Source organism: Ranitomeya variabilis, chromosome 2, assembly GCF_051348905.1.
Source record: "Ranitomeya variabilis isolate aRanVar5 chromosome 2, aRanVar5.hap1, whole genome shotgun sequence".
Lineage (NCBI taxonomy): Eukaryota > Metazoa > Chordata > Amphibia > Anura > Dendrobatidae > Ranitomeya > Ranitomeya variabilis.
In genome coordinates this window covers 71,619,602-71,639,913 of record NC_135233.1, presented here as the reverse complement: position 1 = coordinate 71,639,913, position 20,312 = coordinate 71,619,602, and the positions used below count along the sequence as shown (strand labels likewise).

Here is a 20,312-nt window from a genome sequence, read left to right as displayed (position 1 = left end):
GCTCGGGACTACAATCACCTCATGGTATGTGGAAACATCAACTGCAGTAAGGGAGAGAGTGGCTGCCTGAAGACATTTAGTGTCCCCAGGTGATACAGAACCTCCTGGCAGGGTTCCCAGCACAGACGCTTCTCTCCCTGGGTCTATCAACCCCCGCACACACTTTCCATTCAGCCAAAAAGTACACAGACGTGGCTCCTCACTGATTGCCACCCCTTTTTTGGCTCCACCCCCTTTTTGTGCAAGTGCTCCGCTTTTTAACACCAGCCCGTTTCGGGATTCAGCCCCCCTTCGGGATTCCACCCCTTTTTGGGCCATTACCCCTATTCGGGTTACCGCCCCTTTTTGGGACTCCGCCCCCTTTTGGGCAACTATCTCCATTTGGGTTCCTGCTCACTATTAGGGATACTCCCCTCCCTGGGATACACCCCGTGAACTTTCCCACGGCACTCAGGCCCCAGTTCACACAGTACACCCCAACGTCTCTGGGCTTGTACTGGCCCTTTAAGAGTCTGCACAAAAAGAGAAAAATTTTTTTTTTTTTTTTTTTTTTCTATGTCACTTTTCACCAGCTCTTGCTGGTACCGCCACAGCTCCCGCTGCAGTCACACACAACCGGCACCTCCAGATGCTGCCAGCCACAAGCCACTACAGCTCCGCCTGCTGTGGAACCTCTCGTTGCAACCGCGACTACTCTCCACACGGCTCTGCACGGCTCCACCGCTGCCGCTTGTCAACTTCGTGACCCCGCCGAGTCACAGCAGACGCTTGTCACTTTCGTAACCCCGCCGAGTTACAGCTAGACGCTTGTCACCTTCGTGGCTCTGCCACAGCAATTAACTCCACGTGCTAGCGGGATCGTTGCCAAAATTCTCCACCAATTGTAAGGTTTCTCTTACTGAGAGTGTTGGGGGACACTCGCTTGACCGCGATATTTAAGCACACAGCTTGGGTTTATAAAAGAAAGCAGTCCATACGGTTTATTAAGCCAGATAAACCGGGTTAAGCACAGTTCATTACATAGAATACAACAGGCACCAACAGTCTCTTTGGTACCTGACGGGAGCTCCTGCTCCACCTTGCCGACTCTTCCAACAGCCTTTGGGTAAGCTGCCTAACGGGGATCACCAACTCGCCTGGTCAATACACAGTAGTCAGTCCAGATCTCACCGAAGGACTCCAGCTTCCCCACACTCTGTTAACACTCTTCTGGGTAAGCTGCCTAACAGGGATCCCCGACTTGCCTGTCCGGCACACAGTAGTCAGTCCAGACCTCACCGAAGGACTGCAGCTTCCCCACACCGTAACGGACACTGGCTCCGCAGATCCTGGTCGTCACCTCGTTACCACAGGTCCTGGACCCCGTCCTCCACCTATCAGCTTAGGTCCTGGACCCCGTCCTCCACCTATCAGCTTAGGTCCTGGACCCCGTCCTCCACCTGTCACAACAGGTCCTGGACCCCGTCCTCCACCTGTCAGCTTAGGTCCTGGAACCCGTCCTCCACCTATCAGCTTAGGTCCTGGACCCCGTCCTCCACCCGTTACCTCAGGTTACCAGGATCACGCCAGTGGCCTAGTCCACGTTCTCAGGTGCTCTCCGGACCCTAGTCATTCCTAGGCCAATCCAGCACCATTCGGGACCCTAGTCATTCCTAGGACAGTCTCGAAGTCTCACGGTATTAGGTGCTCTCCGGACCCTAGTCGTTCCTAGGCCAATCCAGCACCATTCGGGACCCTAGTCATTCCTAGGACAATCCCGCACCGTTCCCAGGTGCTTGCAGGACCCTGGTCATTCCCAGGCCAATCCAGCAACTTCACCGGTCAGGTCCATACACAGGTTCCACACAGGAACCACACAGGACCTGCCGGACACACCTCCCATGTGACCCACATCCTGGTCACATTATATACCTGAAACCACACCCCTGGATGTGTGTGTGGATGTGTGGCTAGTCTGACCCTCCCGTCTCTCATGACTAGCCTAGTAAGTCACCCAAACTTAACTATACACATTACAGAAACTCTTGAGGGACTACAGGTCCCAGCATAAACACAAAACATCAGACTTACTACGCAGACTCCCTCTGCGACACATATCGGCCATTCACAACAGTGCCGATTACAGGTTCACCACGAATATCACCACAACAGATACGCCTCCATGCATATCACGCAGAGCGCCCAGAGCGCCCCCTAGCTGCCACAGGGGTCACTACACCATCACATATATCACAGTACGGAAAGTATTCAGACTCATTTAAATTTTTCACTCTTCGATCCAATGCAGCCATTTGGTTAATTCAAAAAAGTTAGATTTTTTTCTCATTAATGTACACTCTGCACCCCATCTTGACTGAAAAAACCCCAGAAATGTAGAAATTTTTGCAAAGTTTTTTAAAAAAGAAAAACTGAAATATCACATGGTCATAAGTATTCAGACCCTTTGCTCAGTATTGAGTAGAAGCACCCTTTTGAGCTAGTACAGCCATAAGTCTTCTTGGTAATGAAGCAACAAGTTTTTCACACCAGGATTTGGGGATCCTCTGCCATTTTCCCTTGCAGATCCTCTCCAGTTCCATCAGGTTGGATGGTGAATGTTGGTGGACAGCCATTTTTAGGTCTCCCCAGAGATGCTCAATTGGGTTTAGGTCAGGGCTCTGGCTGGGCCAGTCAAGATTGGATACAGAGTTGTTCTGAAGCCACTCCCTTGTTATTTTAGCTGTGTGGTTAGGGTCATTGTCTTGTTGGAAGGTGAACCTTCGGCCAAGTCTGAGGTCCAGAGCACTCTGGAAGAGGTTTTCATCCAGGATATCTCTGTACTTGTCCACATTCACGTTTTCTTCAATGGCAACCAGTCGTCCTGTCCCTGCAGCTGAAAAACACCCCCATAGCATGATGCTACCACGTTTCACTGTTGGGATTGTATTGGGCAGTGCCTGGTTTTCTCAACACATACCACTTAGAATTATCACCAAGAAGTTCTATCTTCGTCTCATTAGGCCAGAGACTCTTATTTCTCATAGTCTGGGAGTCCTTCATGTGTTTTTTAGCAAACTCTATGCAGGCTTTCATATGTCTTGCACTGAGGAGAGGCTTCCGTCAGGCCACTCAGCCATAAAGAACCAACTGGTGGAGAGCTGCAGTGATAGTTGACTTTGTTGAACTTTTTTCCATCTCCCTACTGCATCTCTGGAGCTCAGTCACAGTGATCTTGGGGTTCTTCTTTACCTCTCTCACCAAGACTCTTCTTCTTGCTCAGTTTGGCTGGACGGCCAGGTCTAGGAAGACTTCTGGTGGTCCCAAACTTCTTCCATTTAAGGATTATGGAGGCCACTGTGCTCTTAGGAACCTTGAGTACTACAGAAATTATTTTGTTACCTTGGCCAGAGCTGTGCCTTGCACAATTCTGTCTCTGAGCTCCTTGGCCAGTTCCTTTGATCTCATGATTCTCATTTGCTCTGACATGCACTGTGAGCTGTGAGGTCTTATATAGACAGGTGTGTGCCTTTCCAATTCAAGTCCTATCAGTTTAAACACAGATGGACTCCAATGAAGGAGAACCATCTCAAGGAGGATCACAAGGAAATGGACAACATGTGACTTATACATGAGTGTCTGAGCAAAGGGTCTGAATACTTATGACTAGGGTTGAGCGAAACGGGTCGATCATTTTCAAAAGTCGCCGACTTTTGGCTAAGTCGGCGTCTCATGAAACCCGATCCGACCCCTGTGCTTGTCGGCCATGCGGTACGCGACTTTCGCGCCAAAGTCGCGTTTCAATGACGCGAAAAGCGCCATTTCTCAGCCAATGAAGGTGAACGCAGAGTGTGGGCAGCGTGATGACATAGGTCCTGGTCCCCACCATCTTAGAGAAGGGCATTGCAGTGATTGACTTGCTGTCTGCGGCGTCACAGGGGCTATAAAGGGGCGTTCCCGCCGACCGCCATCTTACTGCTGCTGATCTGAGCTTAGGGAGAGGTTGCTGCCGCTTCGTCAGAAGCAGGGAGAGCGTTAGGCAGGGTCCACTAACCACCAAACCGCTTGTGCTGCAGCGATTTGCACTGTCCAACACCACCTTCGGTGTGCAGGGACAGTGGAAGCTATTTTTTTTTTTTTTTTTCCCCTCAGCGCTGTAGCTCATTGGGCTGCCCTAGAAGGCTCCCTGATAGCTGTATTGCTGTGTGTACGCCACTGTGGAAACCAACTGCTTTTTTCAAAGCACATATCCTCTTGTTCCTTCCTTTCTGCACAGCTATCTTTTTTGTTTGTCCACACTTTTTATTTAATTTGTGCATCAGTCCACTCCTATTGCTGCCTGCCATACCTGGCTGAGATTACTGCAGGGGAGATAGTAATTGTCGGACAGTCCCTGTTTTTTTTTTTTTTTTTTTTTTTTGTGGGAGATTAAGATTGGCATTTCTGCTACAGTGCCATCCCTGTGTGTGCCATCTCTCACTGAGTGGGCCATAGAAAGCCTATTTATTTTTTCCGTGATTTGTGTTCTAAATTCTACCTCAACACAAAAACACTACATCAATCAGTGGGAGAAAAATATTGGCCTCAGTCAGGGCTTGTGTGCCACTGCTGTGTGTGCTATCTCTCATTCAGTGGGCTATAGAAAGCCTATTTATTTATTTATTTTTTTTAATATTATTTGGTTTCTAAAGTCTCCCTGAAAAAAAAAAAATACCTAAAAAAACAGTGGGAGAGTAATATTGCCCTTTCAGCTTGTGTGCCAGTCTTGACTCCTGGGTGTGCCACCTCTCTCTCTCATTCAGTGGGCCATAGAAAGGCTATTTATTTTTTTTGTTTTTTTAATATTATTTGGTTTCTAAAGTCTCCCTGAAAAAAAAAAAAAAAACATAAAAAAACAGTGGGAGAGTAATATTGCCCTTTCAGCTTGTGTGCCAGTCTTGACTCCTGGGTGTGCCACCTCTGTCCCTCTCATTCAGTGGGCCATAGAAAGCCTTTTTTTTTTTTTTTTTTTAATATTATTTGGTTTCTAAAGTCTCCCTGAAAAAAAAAAAAATACATAAAAAAACAGTGGGAGAGTAATATTGCCCTTTCAGCTTGTGTGCCAGTCTTGACTCCTGGGTGTGCCACCTCTCTCTCTCTAATTGTGGGCCATAGAAAGCCTTTTAATTTTTTTCCTTCATTTGTGTTTTAAAATCTACCTCAACACAAAAACACTACATCAATCAGTGGGAGAAAAATATTGGCCTCAGTCAGGGCTTGTGTGCCACTCCTGTGCGTGCCATCTCTCATTCAGTGGGCCATAGAAAGCCTTGTTTTTTTGTTTTTTTTTTAATATTATTTGGTTTCTAAAGTCTCCCTGAAAATAAAAAAAAAAAAAACATAAAAAAACAGTGGGAGAGTAATATTGCCCTTTCAGCTTGTGTGCCAGTCTTGACTCCTGGGTGTGCCACCTCTCTCTCTCATTCAGTGGGCCATAGAAAGGCTATTTATTTTTTTTTTTTTTTAATATTATTTGGTTTCTAAAGTCTCCCTGAAAAAAAAAAAAAACATAAAAAAACAGTGGGAGAGTAATATTGCCCTTTCAGCTTGTGTGCCAGTCTTGACTCCTGGGTGTGCCACCTCTGTCCCTCTCATTCAGTGGGCCATAGAAAGCCTTTTTTTTTTTTTTTTTTTTTTAATATTATTTGGTTTCTAAAGTCTCCCTGAAAAAAAAAAAAAAACATAAAAAAACAGTGGGAGAGTAATATTGCCCTTTCAGCTTGTGTGCCAGTCTTGACTCCTGGGTGTGCCACCTCTGTCCCTCTCATTCAGTGGGCCATAGAAAGCCTTTTTTTTTTTTTTTTTTAATATTATTTGGTTTCTAAAGTTTCCCTGAAAAAAAAAAAAAAACATAAAAAAACAGTGGGAGAGTAATATTGCCCTTTCAGCTTGTGTGCCAGTCTTGACTCCTGGGTGTGCCACCTCTCTCTCTCTAATTGTGGGCCATAGAAAGCCTTTTAATTTTTTTCCTTCATTTGTGTTTTAAAATCTACCTCAACACAAAAACACTACATCAATCAGTGGGAGAAAAATATTGGCCTCAGTCAGGGCTTGTGTGCCACTCCTGTGCATGCCATCTCTCATTCAGTGGGCCATAGAAAGCCTTGTTTTTTGTTTTTTTTTTAATATTATTTGGTTTCTAAAGTCTCCCTGAAAATAAAAAAAACAAAAACATAAAAAAACAGTGGGAGAGTAATATTGCCCTTTCAGCTTGTGTGCCAGTCTTGACTCCTGGGTGTGCCACCTCTCTCTCTCATTCAGTGGGCCATAGAAAGGCTATTTATTTTTTTTGTTTTTTTAATATTATTTGGTTTCTAAAGTCTCCCTGAAAAAAAAAAAAAACATAAAAAAACAGTGGGAGAGTAATATTGCCCTTTCAGCTTGTGTGCCAGTCTTGACTCCTGGGTGTGCCACCTCTCTCTCTAATTGTGGGCCATAGAAAGCCTTTTAATTTTTTTCCTTCATTTGTGTTTTAAAATCTACCTCAACACAAAAACACTACATCAATCAGTGGGAGAAAAATATTGGCCTCAGTCAGGGCTTGTGTGCCACTGCTGTGTGTGCTATCTCTCATTCAGTGGGCTATAGAAAGCCTATTTATTTTTTTTATTTTTTTTTTATATTATTTGGTTTCTAAAGTCTCCCTGAAAAAAAAAAAATACCTAAAAAAACAGTGGGAGAGTAATATTGCCCTTTCAGCTTGTGTGCCAGTCTTGACTCCTGGGTGTGCCACCTCTCTCTCTAATTGTGGGCCATAGAAAGCCTTTTAATTTTTTTCCTTCATTTGTGTTTTAAAATCTACCTCAACACAAAAACACTACATCAATCAGTGGGAGAGAAATATTGGCCTCAGTCAGGGCTTGTGTGCCACTCCTGTGCGTGCCATCTCTCATTCAGTGGGCCATAGAAAGCCTTGTTTTTTTGTTTTTTTTTTAATATTATTTGGTTTCTAAAGTCTCCCTGAAAATAAAAAAAAAAAAACATAAAAAAACAGTGGGAGAGTAATATTGCCCTTTCAGCTTGTGTGCCAGTCTTGACTCCTGGGTGTGCCACCTCTCTCTCTCATTCAGTGGGCCATAGAAAGGCTATTTATTTATTTATTTTTTTTAATATTATTTGGTTTCTAAAGTCTCCCTGAAAAAAAAAAATACATAAAAAAACAGTGGGAGAGTAATATTGCCCTTTCAGCTTGTGTGCCAGTCTTGACTCCTGGGTGTGCCACCTCTGTCCCTCTCATTCAGTGGGCCATAGAAAGCCTTTTTTTTTTCTTTTTTTTTTAATATTATTTGGTTTCTAAAGTCTCCCTGAAAAAAAAAAAATACCTAAAAAAACAGTGGGAGAGTAATATTGCCCTTTCAGCTTGTGTGCCAGTCTTGACTCCTGGGTGTGCCACCTCTCTCTCTCATTCAGTGGGCCATAGAAAGGCTATTTATTTTTTTTGTTTTTTTAATATTATTTGGTTTCTAAAGTCTCCCTGAAAAAAAAAAAAAAAACATAAAAAAACAGTGGGAGAGTAATATTGCCCTTTCAGCTTGTGTGCCAGTCTTGACTCCTGGGTGTGCCACCTCTGTCCCTCTCATTCAGTGGGCCATAGAAAGCCTTTTTTTTTTTTTTTTTTTAATATTATTTGGTTTCTAAAGTCTCCCTGAAAAAAAAAAAAATACATAAAAAAACAGTGGGAGAGTAATATTGCCCTTTCAGCTTGTGTGCCAGTCTTGACTCCTGGGTGTGCCACCTCTCTCTCTCTAATTGTGGGCCATAGAAAGCCTTTTAATTTTTTTCCTTCATTTGTGTTTTAAAATCTACCTCAACACAAAAACACTACATCAATCAGTGGGAGAAAAATATTGGCCTCAGTCAGGGCTTGTGTGCCACTCCTGTGCGTGCCATCTCTCATTCAGTGGGCCATAGAAAGCTTTGTTTTTTTGTTTTTTTTTTAATATTATTTGGTTTCTAAAGTCTCCCTGAAAATAAAAAAAAAAAAAACATAAAAAAACAGTGGGAGAGTAATATTGCCCTTTCAGCTTGTGTGCCAGTCTTGACTCCTGGGTGTGCCACCTCTCTCTCTCATTCAGTGGGCCATAGAAAGGCTATTTATTTTTTTTTTTTTTTAATATTATTTGGTTTCTAAAGTCTCCCTGAAAAAAAAAAAAAACATAAAAAAACAGTGGGAGAGTAATATTGCCCTTTCAGCTTGTGTGCCAGTCTTGACTCCTGGGTGTGCCACCTCTGTCCCTCTCATTCAGTGGGCCATAGAAAGCCTTTTTTTTTTTTTTTTTTAATATTATTTGGTTTCTAAAGTCTCCCTGAAAAAAAAAAAAATACATAAAAAAACAGTGGGAGAGTAATATTGCCCTTTCAGCTTGTGTGCCAGTCTTGACTCCTGGGTGTGCCACCTCTCTCTCTCTAATTGTGGGCCATAGAAAGCCTTTTAATTTTTTTCCTTCATTTGTGTTTTAAAATCTACCTCAACACAAAAACACTACATCAATCAGTGGGAGAAAAATATTGGCCTCAGTCAGGGCTTGTGTGCCACTCCTGTGCATGCCATCTCTCATTCAGTGGGCCATAGAAAGCCTTGTTTTTTTTTTTTTTTTTAATATTATTTGGTTTCTAAAGTCTCCCTGAAAATAAAAAAAACAAAAACATAAAAAAACAGTGGGAGAGTAATATTGCCCTTTCAGCTTGTGTGCCAGTCTTGACTCCTGGGTGTGCCACCTCTCTCTCTCATTCAGTGGGCCATAGAAAGGCTATTTATTTTTTTTGTTTTTTTAATATTATTTGGTTTCTAAAGTCTCCCTGAAAAAAAAAAAAAACATAAAAAAACAGTGGGAGAGTAATATTGCCCTTTCAGCTTGTGTGCCAGTCTTGACTCCTGGGTGTGCCACCTCTCTCTCTAATTGTGGGCCATAGAAAGCCTTTTAATTTTTTTCCTTCATTTGTGTTTTAAAATCTACCTCAACACAAAAACACTACATCAATCAGTGGGAGAAAAATATTGGCCTCAGTCAGGGCTTGTGTGCCACTGCTGTGTGTGCTATCTCTCATTCAGTGGGCTATAGAAAGCCTATTTATTTTTTTTATTTTTTTTTAATATTATTTGGTTTCTAAAGTCTCCCTGAAAAAAAAAAATACCTAAAAAAACAGTGGGAGAGTAATATTGCCCTTTCAGCTTGTGTGCCAGTCTTGACTCCTGGGTGTGCCACCTCTCTCTCTAATTGTGGGCCATAGAAAGCCTTTTAATTTTTTTCCTTCATTTGTGTTTTAAAATCTACCTCAACACAAAAACACTACATCAATCAGTGGGAGAGAAATATTGGCCTCAGTCAGGGCTTGTGTGCCACTCCTGTGCGTGCCATCTCTCATTCAGTGGGCCATAGAAAGCCTTGTTTTTTTGTTTTTTTTTTAATATTATTTGGTTTCTAAAGTCTCCCTGAAAATAAAAAAAAAAAAACATAAAAAAACAGTGGGAGAGTAATATTGCCCTTTCAGCTTGTGTGCCAGTCTTGACTCCTGGGTGTGCCACCTCTCTCTCTCATTCAGTGGGCCATAGAAAGGCTATTTATTTATTTATTTTTTTTAATATTATTTGGTTTCTAAAGTCTCCCTGAAAAAAAAAAAAATACATAAAAAAACAGTGGGAGAGTAATATTGCCCTTTCAGCTTGTGTGCCAGTCTTGACTCCTGGGTGTGCCACCTCTGTCCCTCTCATTCAGTGGGCCATAGAAAGCCTTTTTTTTTTTTTTTTTTTTAATATTATTTGGTTTCTAAAGTCTCCCTGAAAAAAAAAAATACCTAAAAAAACAGTGGGAGAGTAATATTGCCCTTTCAGCTTGTGTGCCAGTCTTGACTCCTGGGTGTGCCACCTCTCTCTCTAATTGTGGGCCATAGAAAGCCTTTTAATTTTTTTCCTTCATTTGTGTTTTAAAATCTACCTCAACACAAAAACACTACATCAATCAGTGGGAGAAAAATATTGGCCTCAGTCAGGGCTTGTGTGCCACTCCTGTGCGTGCCATCTCTCATTCAGTGGGCCATAGAAAGGCTTTTTTTTTTTTTTTTTTTTTTAAATATTCTTGGGTTTCTAAAGTCTCCCTGAGAAAAAAAAATAAATTAATTAGTTGGGAGATTAATATTGACATTAGTGCTTGAGTGACAGTCCTGCGTGTGTGTCATCTCTGTGATTTGGTGCCACAGAAAACAGAGTGTGTAACATTGTGCCTGATTTTCCTTGTGGTCTCACCAACCTGTTAAGGGATATTGAAATCATACTGAAGTTATAGCTCACCGTGTAAGTTGTTTGACAGCAACAAATAAAGTTACTTTGGTTAAGATTTTAAAACCATGAGGAAGTCTGGTGCAAGAGGTCGTCGTGGGCGTTCATTGTCAGCTGGTAATGATGGTAGTGGTAGTGGAGCATCAGGTGGTCGTGGGGATAAAAATATTCCACCTAAGTCTGGAGCTGTGGAGCCAGTTTCGTCGTCAGGCTACACAAGGCCTCGAACGCTCTCTTTTCTGGGAGTAGGAAAACCGCTTTTAAAGGCGGAGCAGCAACAGCAAGTTTTGGGGCTTACATTGCAGACTCAGCCTCTAGCTCTTTTGCCTCCTCTTCAGAAACTGGTAAATGTAAAAGCAGCGCGTCGCTTGTGGATGTTCACGGTCAGGGACAAGTCGCTTCCTTGTCCTCCTCAGCAAAAACTACAACAAGAGAGAAGGATGCAGCAGGCGACACAACGGGTCACTCCATGGAGCTCTTTACACATACCGTCCCTGGCTTAGAAAGTGAAACATTTAACAGGCCATGCCCATTACAAGTAGATTCTGACATGGAGTGCACTGATGCACAGCCACAGCCAGAGTACTATGCTGCTCCTTTGACTCAGACCACCACATTGCCCTCTCAGGGTACAGATCCACAATCAGACCCTGATGAGACTATGTTGCCCCGCCACGAACGCTATACCACCGACCGACACAGTGACACAGACGAAGTTGCACACGAGCTCGAAGAGGAGGTAATAGCTGACCCAGTTATTGACCCCGATTGGCAGCCATTGGGGGAACAGGGTGCAGGCGGCAGTAGTTCAGAAGCGGAGGTGGAGGAGGGGCCGCAGCAGGCATCAACATCGCAACAGGTTCCATCTGCCGGGCCCGTATCTGGCCCAAAACGCGTGTCAAAGCCAAAACCTGTTGGAGGACAGCGTGGCCATCCGGTTAAAGCTCAGTCTGCAATCCCTGAAAAGGGATCCGAGTCTAGGAAGAGTGCAGTCTGGCATTTTTTTAAACAACATCCAACTGATCAGCGCAAAGTCATCTGTCAAAAATGTTCAACTAGCTTAAGCAGAGGTCAGAATCTGAAAAGTCTAAATACTAGTTGCATGCATAGACACTTAACCACCATGCATTTTCAAGCCTGGACTAACTACCAAACGTCCCTTAAGGTTGTAGCACCCTCGGCCAATGAAGCTAGTCAGCAACGCAACATCCCTTCCGTCACTGTAAGGCCACCATTTTCCGCACCACCGGCAGTATCTGTGCAGGTTTCTTTGCCAGCCAAAAGCAGTCAGGGTCAGGGAATCACCAGTTTTGTAGGAGGAAATATTGCATCTAGGGCACCGGCGGAAACAATACCGTCTCCAACCGTCTCTCAGTCTGCCATGTACACCGGCACACTCGAAAGTTCCACGATCTCCAGCTCTCCAGTCCAGCTCACCCTACATGAGACTCTGGTTAGAAAAAGGAAGTACTTATCCTCGCATCCGCGTACACAGGGTTTTAACGCCCACATAGCTAGACTAATCTCGTTAGAGATGATGCCCTACCGGTTAGTTGAAAGCGAAGCTTTCAAAGCCCTGATGGAGTACGCTGAACCACGATACGAGCTACCCAGTCGACACTTTTTTTCCAGAAAAGCCATCCCAGCCCTGCAACAGCATGTTAAACAGCGCATCGTCCATGCACTCAGGCAATCTGTGAGTACAAAGGTGCACCTGACTACAGATGCATGGACCAGTAGGCATGGCCAGGGACGTTATGTGTCCATCACGGCACACTGGGTGAATGTGGTGGATGCAGGGTCCACAGGCGACATCAATTTAGGGACAGTTGTGCCTAGCCCACGGTCTAGGAAACAGTTGGCTGTAGGCGTTCGCACCCCCTCCTCCTCCTCCTCCTCGTCCTCCTGCAGAAGCTACAGCTCTTCCACAGAACGCAGTCGGCCAACCACTCCATCGGCAGATGACACTGTTGCACACCAGTTGTCCCATTATGGGCCAGCTACTGCCAAGCGTCAGCAGGCTGTATTGGCTATGAAGTGTTTGGGCGACAACAGACACACCGCGGAAGTTCTGTCCGAGTTCTTGCAACAAGAAACGCAGTCGTGGCTGGGCACAGTAGATCTTGAGGCAGGCAAGGTAGTGAGTGATAACGGAAGGAATTTCATGGCTGCCATCTCCCTTTCCCAACTGAAACACATTCCTTGCCTGGCTCACACCTTAAACCTGGTGGTGCAGTGCTTATTGAAAACTTATCCTGGGTTCTCCGACCTGCTCCTCAAAGTGCGTGCACTTTGCTCACATATCCGACGTTCGCCTGTACACGCCAGCCGTATGCAGACCTATCAGCGGTCTTTGAACCTTCCCCAGCATCGCCTAATCATAGACGTTGCAACAAGGTGGAACTCAACACTGCACATGCTTCAGAGACTGTGCGAACAGAGGCGTGCTGTTATTTATTTGTGGGAGGATACACGGGCAGGCAGTAGGATGGCAGACATGGAGTTGTCAGGTGTGCAGTGGTCTAAGATACAAGACATGTGTCAAGTCCTTCAGTGTTTTGAGGAATGCACACGGCTGGTTAGTGCAGACAACGCCGTAATAAGCATGAGCATCCCCCTAATGCGTCTGCTGATGCAAAGTTTGACGCACATAAAGGAGCAGGCGTCTGCACCAGAGGAAGAGGAAAGCCTTGATGACAGTCAGCCATTGTCTGGTCAGGGCAGTGTACAGGACGAGGTAGCGGGCGAAGAGGAGGTGGAGGACGAGGAGGATGATGGGGATGAGTATATTTTTAATGCGGAACCTTTCACGGGGGCACAGGAAATTGGTTGCGTGTCACGGCCGGGTTCTGGTTTTTTGAGGGACACAAGTGACGTAGATTTGCCTGCAACTGCCCCTCAACCAATCACAACCGGAGATTTGACAACTGGAACTTTGGCCCACATGGCGGATTATGCCTTACGTATCCTAAAAAGGGACACACGCATTACGAAAATGATGAACGATGACGATTACTGGTTGGCCTGCCTCCTTGATCCACGCTATAAAGGCAAATTGCAAAATATTATGCCACATGAGAACTTGGAACTAATATTAGCAACCAAACAATCAACTCTTGTTGACCGTTTGCTTCAGGCATTCCCAGCACACAGCGCACGTGATCGTTCTCACACGAGCTCCAGGGGGCAGCAGACTAGGAGTGTTAGGGGTGCACACATCAGAAGTGGCGTTGGACAGAGGGGTTTTCTGACCAGGTTGTGGAGTGATTTTGCTATGACCGCAGACAGGACAGGTACTGCTGCATCAATTGAAAGTGACAGGAGACAACATTTGTCCAGTATGGTTACTAACTATTTTTCATCCCTTATCGATGTTCTCCCTCAACCGTCATTCCCATTTGATTACTGGGCCTCCAAATTAGACACCTGGCCAGAATTGGCAGAATATGCATTGCAGGAGCTTGCTTGCCCGGCAGCAAGTGTCCTATCAGAAACAGTATTCAGTGCTGCAGGGTCAATATTAACCGAAAAAAGGACTCGTCTGGCTACCCAAAATGTTGACGATCTAACATTCATTAAAATGAACCACAACTGGATTTCGAAATCTTTTGCCCCACCTTGCCCGGCCGACACCTAGCTTTCCTATGAAAAGCTCTTGCCTGTGAATTACTTTTCTAATGTCTAATTTGCTGCAGCTGATTGTACAGCATACGACATGTTTACACCTCCCTAAATGGCCAAACTCCCCACACGGGGCCGTGGTATCGCGACTTGGCGCAAGCACCCGTGAGACTGCTGTTTGTCTGAAGAGGTGGGTGTGCTCGCTTTTGGTTGACGGCATTGCTACTGGGTCCCTCATAGTACAATGTAGTGTCTCTGGCGGTGGTGGTGCGCACCCAACGTCAGACACACCGTTGTAACATGAGTGGCCCTGGGGCGGTCCCGCCGGCCTCAAGAGAGTTCCCCCCTACCCCAGCTCAAAATGGGCTCTACCACGTGCAAAATTATGTCGCACAGCTCCACCAATCTTTAGTCTATTCGCTGACATCATTCAATGTCTGGCACTGACAATACAAATTTGTAGACATCTATGATGCAACTTAAAGTAGTCTGTGTCTGTGTCCTATATTGGCACCATTAAATAGTTACTGCCAAATTACTATGTCAGAAACTCAGCAGATGAGCCCACCCCTGTACCTAAGTATGCCACCTTTTTTTTTGTTTTGGTTGTTTTGCGAGACATTAACATCTATTTATATTTTGGGAGTACTGGGACAGACACTCCTTGCACTACTCCTCCACTCACCACCAAGCTGCCTGTGTATCCATGTAACCGCTGTAAAACTGCCATGAGCCTATTGTTTGTTATTTTAGGCCTTTGATAGCCTGTCTGCGGTCCCTACTTTAAATACTCCTCCACTCACCACAAAGCTGCCTGCCCGTGTATCCATGTAACCGCTGTAAAACTGCCATGAGCCTATTGTTTGTTATTTTAGGCCTTTGATAGCCTGTCTGCGGTCCCTACTTTAAATACTCCTCCACTCACCACAAAGCTGCCTGTGTATCCATGTAACCGATGTAAAACTGCCATGAGCCTATTGTTTGTTATTTTAGGCCTTTGATAGCCTGTCTGCGGTCCCTACTTTAAATACTCCTCCACTCACCACAAAGCTGCCTGTGTATCCATGTAACCGCTGTAAAACTGCCATGAGCCTATTGTTTGTTATTTTAGGCCTTTGATAGCCTGTCTGCGGTCCCTACTTTAAATACTCCTCCACTCACCACCAAGCTGCCTGTGTATCCATGTAACCGCTGTAAAACTGCCATGAGCCTATTGTTTGTTATTTTAGGCCTTTGATAGCCTGTCTGCGGTCCCTACTTTAAATACTCCTCCACTCACCACAAAGCTGCCTGTGTATCCATGTAACCGATGTAAAACTGCCATGAGCCTATTATTTGTTATTTTAGGCCTTTGAAGCCTGTCTGCGGTCCCTCCTTCCACTAGTCCTCCACTGACCAGACCACTGCTGCCCGTGTACCCCTGGAACCAATTATAAAGTGCCTACAGCCAGCCCATTTTTTTATGTTAGGCCTTTGAAGCCTTTCTGCGCTCCCTCCTTCCACTAGTCCTCCACTGACCAGACCACTGCTGCCCGTGTACCCCTGGAACCAATTATAAAGTGCCTACAGCCAGCCCATTTTTTTATGTTAGGCCTTTGAAGCCTGTCTGCGGTCCCTCCTTCCACTAGTCCTCCACTGACCAGACCACTGCTGCCCGTGTACCCCTGGAACCAATTATAAAGTGCCTACAGCCAGCCCATTTTTTTATGTTAGGCCTTCGAAGCCTTTCTGCGCTCCCTCCTTCCACTAGTCCTCCACTGACCAGACCACTGCTGCCCGTGTACCCCTGGAACCAATTATAAAGTGCCTACAGCCAGCCCATTTTTTTATGTTAGGCCTTCGAAGCCTTTCTGCGCTCCCTCCTTCCACTAGTCCTCCACTGACCAGACCACTGCTGCCCGTGTACCCCTGGAACCAATTATAAAGTGTCTACAGCCAGCCCATTTTTTTATGTTAGGCCTTCGAAGCCTTTCTGCGCTCCCTCCTTCCACTAGGCCTCCACTGACCAGACCACTGCTGCCCGTGTACCCCTGGAACCAATTATAAAGTGCCTACAGCCAGCCCATTTTTTTATGTTAGGCCTTCGAAGCCTTTCTGCGCTCCCTCCTTCCACTAGTCCTCCACTGACCAGACCACTGCTGCCCGTGTACCCCTGGAACCAATTATAAAGTGCCTACAGCCAGCCCATTTTTTTATGTTAGGCCTTCGAAGCCTTTCTGCGCTCCCTCCTTCCACTAGGCCTCCACTGACCAGACCACTGCTGCCCGTGTACCCCTGGAACCAATTATAAAGTGCCTACAGCCAGCCCATTTTTTTATGTTAGGCCTTCGAAGCCTTTCTGCGCTCCCTCCTTCCACTAGGCCTCCACTGACCAGACCACTGCTGCCCGTGTACCCCTGGAACCAATTATAAAGTGCCTACAGCCTATTTTATTTTTTTTATTTAATATTAATAAAGCCAGGATGAACTACGATATACCACGCTATGAGCTACCCAGTTGACAATTCTTTTGCGTGAAAAGCCATCCCACCCCTCCACCTGCATGTTAAAGACCGCATTGTCCTTGCATTCTGTCAATTTGTCAGTCCAAAGGTATACCTGACAACAGACACATGGACCTGTAGGCCTGGCCACGGAAGGTTACGTGTCCTTTGTGGCTCAATGGGTTAATGTATTGGATGCATGGTCCACACAGGGGACAGCCTGCAAAGTCTGTCTGCAGTCCCTAATTCAAGGTGTCCTCAACTAAATAAAACTGAGCTCCAACCTTCTGTTCCAAATTACCATTTTAAAAAATGCAATAGGCTTTTCCGGCCTACTAAAGGTGTCTGTCTGTGTGCCCCTGCCTGGTGTTGTCCTCAACTAAATAAAGCTGAGCTTCAACCTTCTGTTCCAAATTACCATTTTAAAAAATGCAATTGGCTGTTCCGGCCTACTAAAGGTGTCTGTCTGTGTGCCCCTGCCTGGTGTTGTCCTCAACTAAATAAAGCTGAGCTTCAACCTTCTGTTCCAAATTACCATTTTAAAAAATGCAATTGGCTGTTCCGGCCTACTAAAGGTGTCTGTCTGTGTGCCCCTGCCTGGTGTTGTCCTCAACTAAATAAAGCTGAGCTTCAACCTTCTGTTCCAAATTACCATTTTAAAAAATGCAATAGGCTTTTCCGGCCTACTAAAGGTGTCTGTCTGTGTGCCCCTGCCTGGTGTTGTCCTCAACTAAATAAAGCTGAGCTCCAACCTTCTGTTCCAAATTACCATTTTAAAAAATGCAATAGGCTTTTCCGGCCCACTAAAGGTGTCTGTCTGTGTGCCCCTGCCTGGTGTTGTCCTCAACTAAATAAAGCTGAGCTTCAACCTTCTGTTCCAAATTACCATTTTAAAAAATGCAATAGGCTTTTCCGGCCTACTAAAGGTGTCTGTCTGTGTGCCCCTGCCTGGTGTTGTCCTCAACTAAATAAAGCTGAGCTTCAACCTTCTGTTCCAAATTACCATTTTAAAAAAATGCAATAGGCTTTTCCGGCCTACTAAAGGTGTCTGTCTGTGTGCCCCTGCCTGGTGTTGTCCTCAACTAAATAAAGCTGAGCTTCAACCTTCTGTTCCAAATTACCATTTTAAAAAATGCAATAGGCTTTTCCGGCCTACTAAAGGTGTCTGTCTGTGTGCCCCTGCCTGGTGTTGTCCTCAACTAAATAAAGCTGAGCTTCAACCTTCTGTTCCAAATTAGCATTTTAAAAAATGCAATTGGCTGTTCCGGCCTACTAAAGGTGTCTGTCTGTGTGCCCCTGCCTGGTGTTGTCCTCAACTAAATAAAGCTGAGCTTCAACCTTCTGTTCCAAATTACCATTTTAAAAAATGCAATAGGCTTTTCCGGCCTACTAAAGGTGTCTGTCTGTGTGCCCCTGCCTGGTGTTGTCCTCAACTAAATAAAGCTGAGCTTCAACCTTCTGTTCCAAATTACCATTTTAAAAAATGCAATTGGCTGTTCCGGCCTACTAAAGGTGTCTGTCTGTGTGCCCCTGCCTGGTGTTGTCCTCAACTAAATAAAGCTGAGCTTCAACCTTCTGTTCCAAATTACCATTTTAAAAAATGCAATAGGCTTTTCCGGCCTACTAAAGGTGTCTGTCTGTGTGCCCCTGCCTGGTGTTGTCCTCAACTAAATAAAGCTGAGCTTCAACCTTCTGTTCCAAATTACCATTTTAAAAAATGCAATAGGCTTTTCCGGCCTACTAAAGGTGTCTGTCTGTGTGCCCCTGCCTGGTGTTGTCCTCAACTAAATAAAGCTGAGCTCCAACCTTCTGTTCCAAATTACCATTTTAAAAAATGCAATAGGCTTTTCCGGCCTACTAAAGGTGTCTGTCTGCGTGCCCCTGCCTGGTGTTGTCCTCAACTAAATAAAGCTGAGCTTCAACCTTCTGTTCCAAATTACCATTTTAAAAAATGCAATAGGCTTTTCCGGCCTACTAAAGGTGTCTGTCTGTGTGCCCCTGCCTGGTGTTGTCCTCAACTAAATAAAGCTGAGCTTCAACCTTCTGTTCCAAATTACCATTTTAAAAAATGCAATAGGCTTTTCCGGCCTACTAAAGGTGTCTGTCTGTGTGCCCCTGCCTGGTGTTGTCCTCAACTAAATAAAGCTGAGCTTCAACCTTCTGTTCCAAATTACCATTTTAAAAAATGCAATAGGCTTTTCCGGCCTACTAAAGGTGTCTGTCTGTGTGCCCCTGCCTGGTGTTGTCCTCAACTAAATAAAGCTGAGCTTCAACCTTCTGTTCCAAATTACCATTTTAAAAAATGCAATAGGCTTTTCCGGCCTACTAAAGGTGTCTGTCTGTGTGCCCCTGCCTGGTGTTGTCCTCAACTAAATAAAGCTGCGCTTCAACCTTCTGTTCCAAATTACCATTTTAAAAAATGCAATAGGCTTTTCCGGCCTACTAAAGGTGTCTGTCTGTGTGCCCCTGCCTGGTGTTGTCCTCAACTAAATAAAGCTGAGCTTCAACCTTCTGTTCCATATTACCATTTTAAAAAATGCAATAGGCTTTTCCGGCCTACTAAAGGTGTCTGTCTGTGTGCCCCTGCCTGGTGTTGTCCTCAACTAAATAAAGCTGAGCTTCAACCTTCTGTTCCAAATTACCATTTTAAAAAATGCAATAGGCTTTTCCGGCCTACTAAAGGTGTCTGTCTGTGTGCCCCTGCCTGGTGTTGTCCTCAACTAAATAAAGCTGAGCTTCAACCTTCTGTTCCAAATTACCATTTAAAAAAATGCAATTGGCTTTTCCGGCCTACTAAAGGTGTCTGTCTGTGTGCCCCTGCCTGGTGTTGTCCTCAACTAAATAAAGCTGAGCTTCAACCTTCTGTTCCAAATTACCATTTTAAAAAATGCAATTGGCTGTTCCGGCCTACTAAAGGTGTCTGCCCCTCCCTGGTGTTGTCCTCAACTGAACAAAGCTGAGCTTCCACATTCTGGCTTTCGCCCTATACTATCAGATATTAAACTGCATTTGGCCTACTAGTGTGGTTAGGCCCTTGAAACAGTGTCTGCTGCTCTTGGGTTTGCTACTCCACTGAACAAAGCAATGCCGCCTGTTTAGTCCTGTTACCAATTTTGAACTGCATTTAGCCTACTTTATTCTTTGGCCCTATATCTGTTTCCTCCTCATCCTGCCCATTGCCCAGCCACTGCTAAATGAGTCTGCTGGTACATTGACCTAGACCACTACATTCCCCTTGTACTCTACACAGCCAGAATCTGACCCTGCTGAAAGTAAGGTTCCCCTTCCCGCATGTTATACCACCTTACACAGGGACAAAGAGGAAGGTGCAGATGAAAGTGCAGGTTCCTTCATCAGGTGGGGGGGGCATACTCGTTGGCGACGTCACTGGCACAGGGCCCCTCAGAGTACGCAAAAGTGTCGCTGCTGGTGGGAGGCGCCCCCGCCATGCAAACACACCGCCGTACTTTGAGGGGCCCTGTGCCAGTGCCAATGCGAACGAGTGGGCCCCCCCCTGCTTGCTCAGGATCACAGCACTTGCAACGTTGAAATACTTACCTCTCCCTGCTCCACCGCCGTGACGTAGTCCGCATTTCCTGGGCCCACGAAAAACTTGAGCCAGCCCTACTCCCCCCACAACTTTTGCCAAATGACCCCCAATTCCCTATGCCCAACTATTATTATAAAGTTAATTACGATTGGCAAGCTTCAGAAACAAGAATGGATGTTTTTGGCATTAAAATGGGCACTGTAGGTGTTTTCCTGGCCTCCACTCACTGCCGACTATGCTTCCCCATTGACTTGCATTGGGTTTCGTGTTTCGGTCGATCCCCGACTTTTAGCGATAATCGGCCGACTGCACTCGACTCGACTCTGGACAAAATCGGGTTTCCCAAAACCCTACTCGATCTTAAAAA

General features: G+C 45.2%; 1 long non-coding RNA gene across 1 annotated transcript; it reads right to left on the bottom strand.

Annotated features, from left to right (window-relative positions):
- Nucleotides 1–9,576: 9,576 nt before the first annotated feature.
- Nucleotides 9,577–10,444, bottom strand: LOC143804451 (uncharacterized). The gene is made up of 2 exons (XR_013221025.1): nucleotides 9,882–10,444; nucleotides 9,577–9,714 (listed from the first exon to the last, which is right to left on the bottom strand). It is a non-coding gene; the product is annotated as an uncharacterized LOC143804451 (long non-coding RNA).
- Between the last annotated feature and the right edge of the window lie 9,868 nt (nucleotides 10,445–20,312).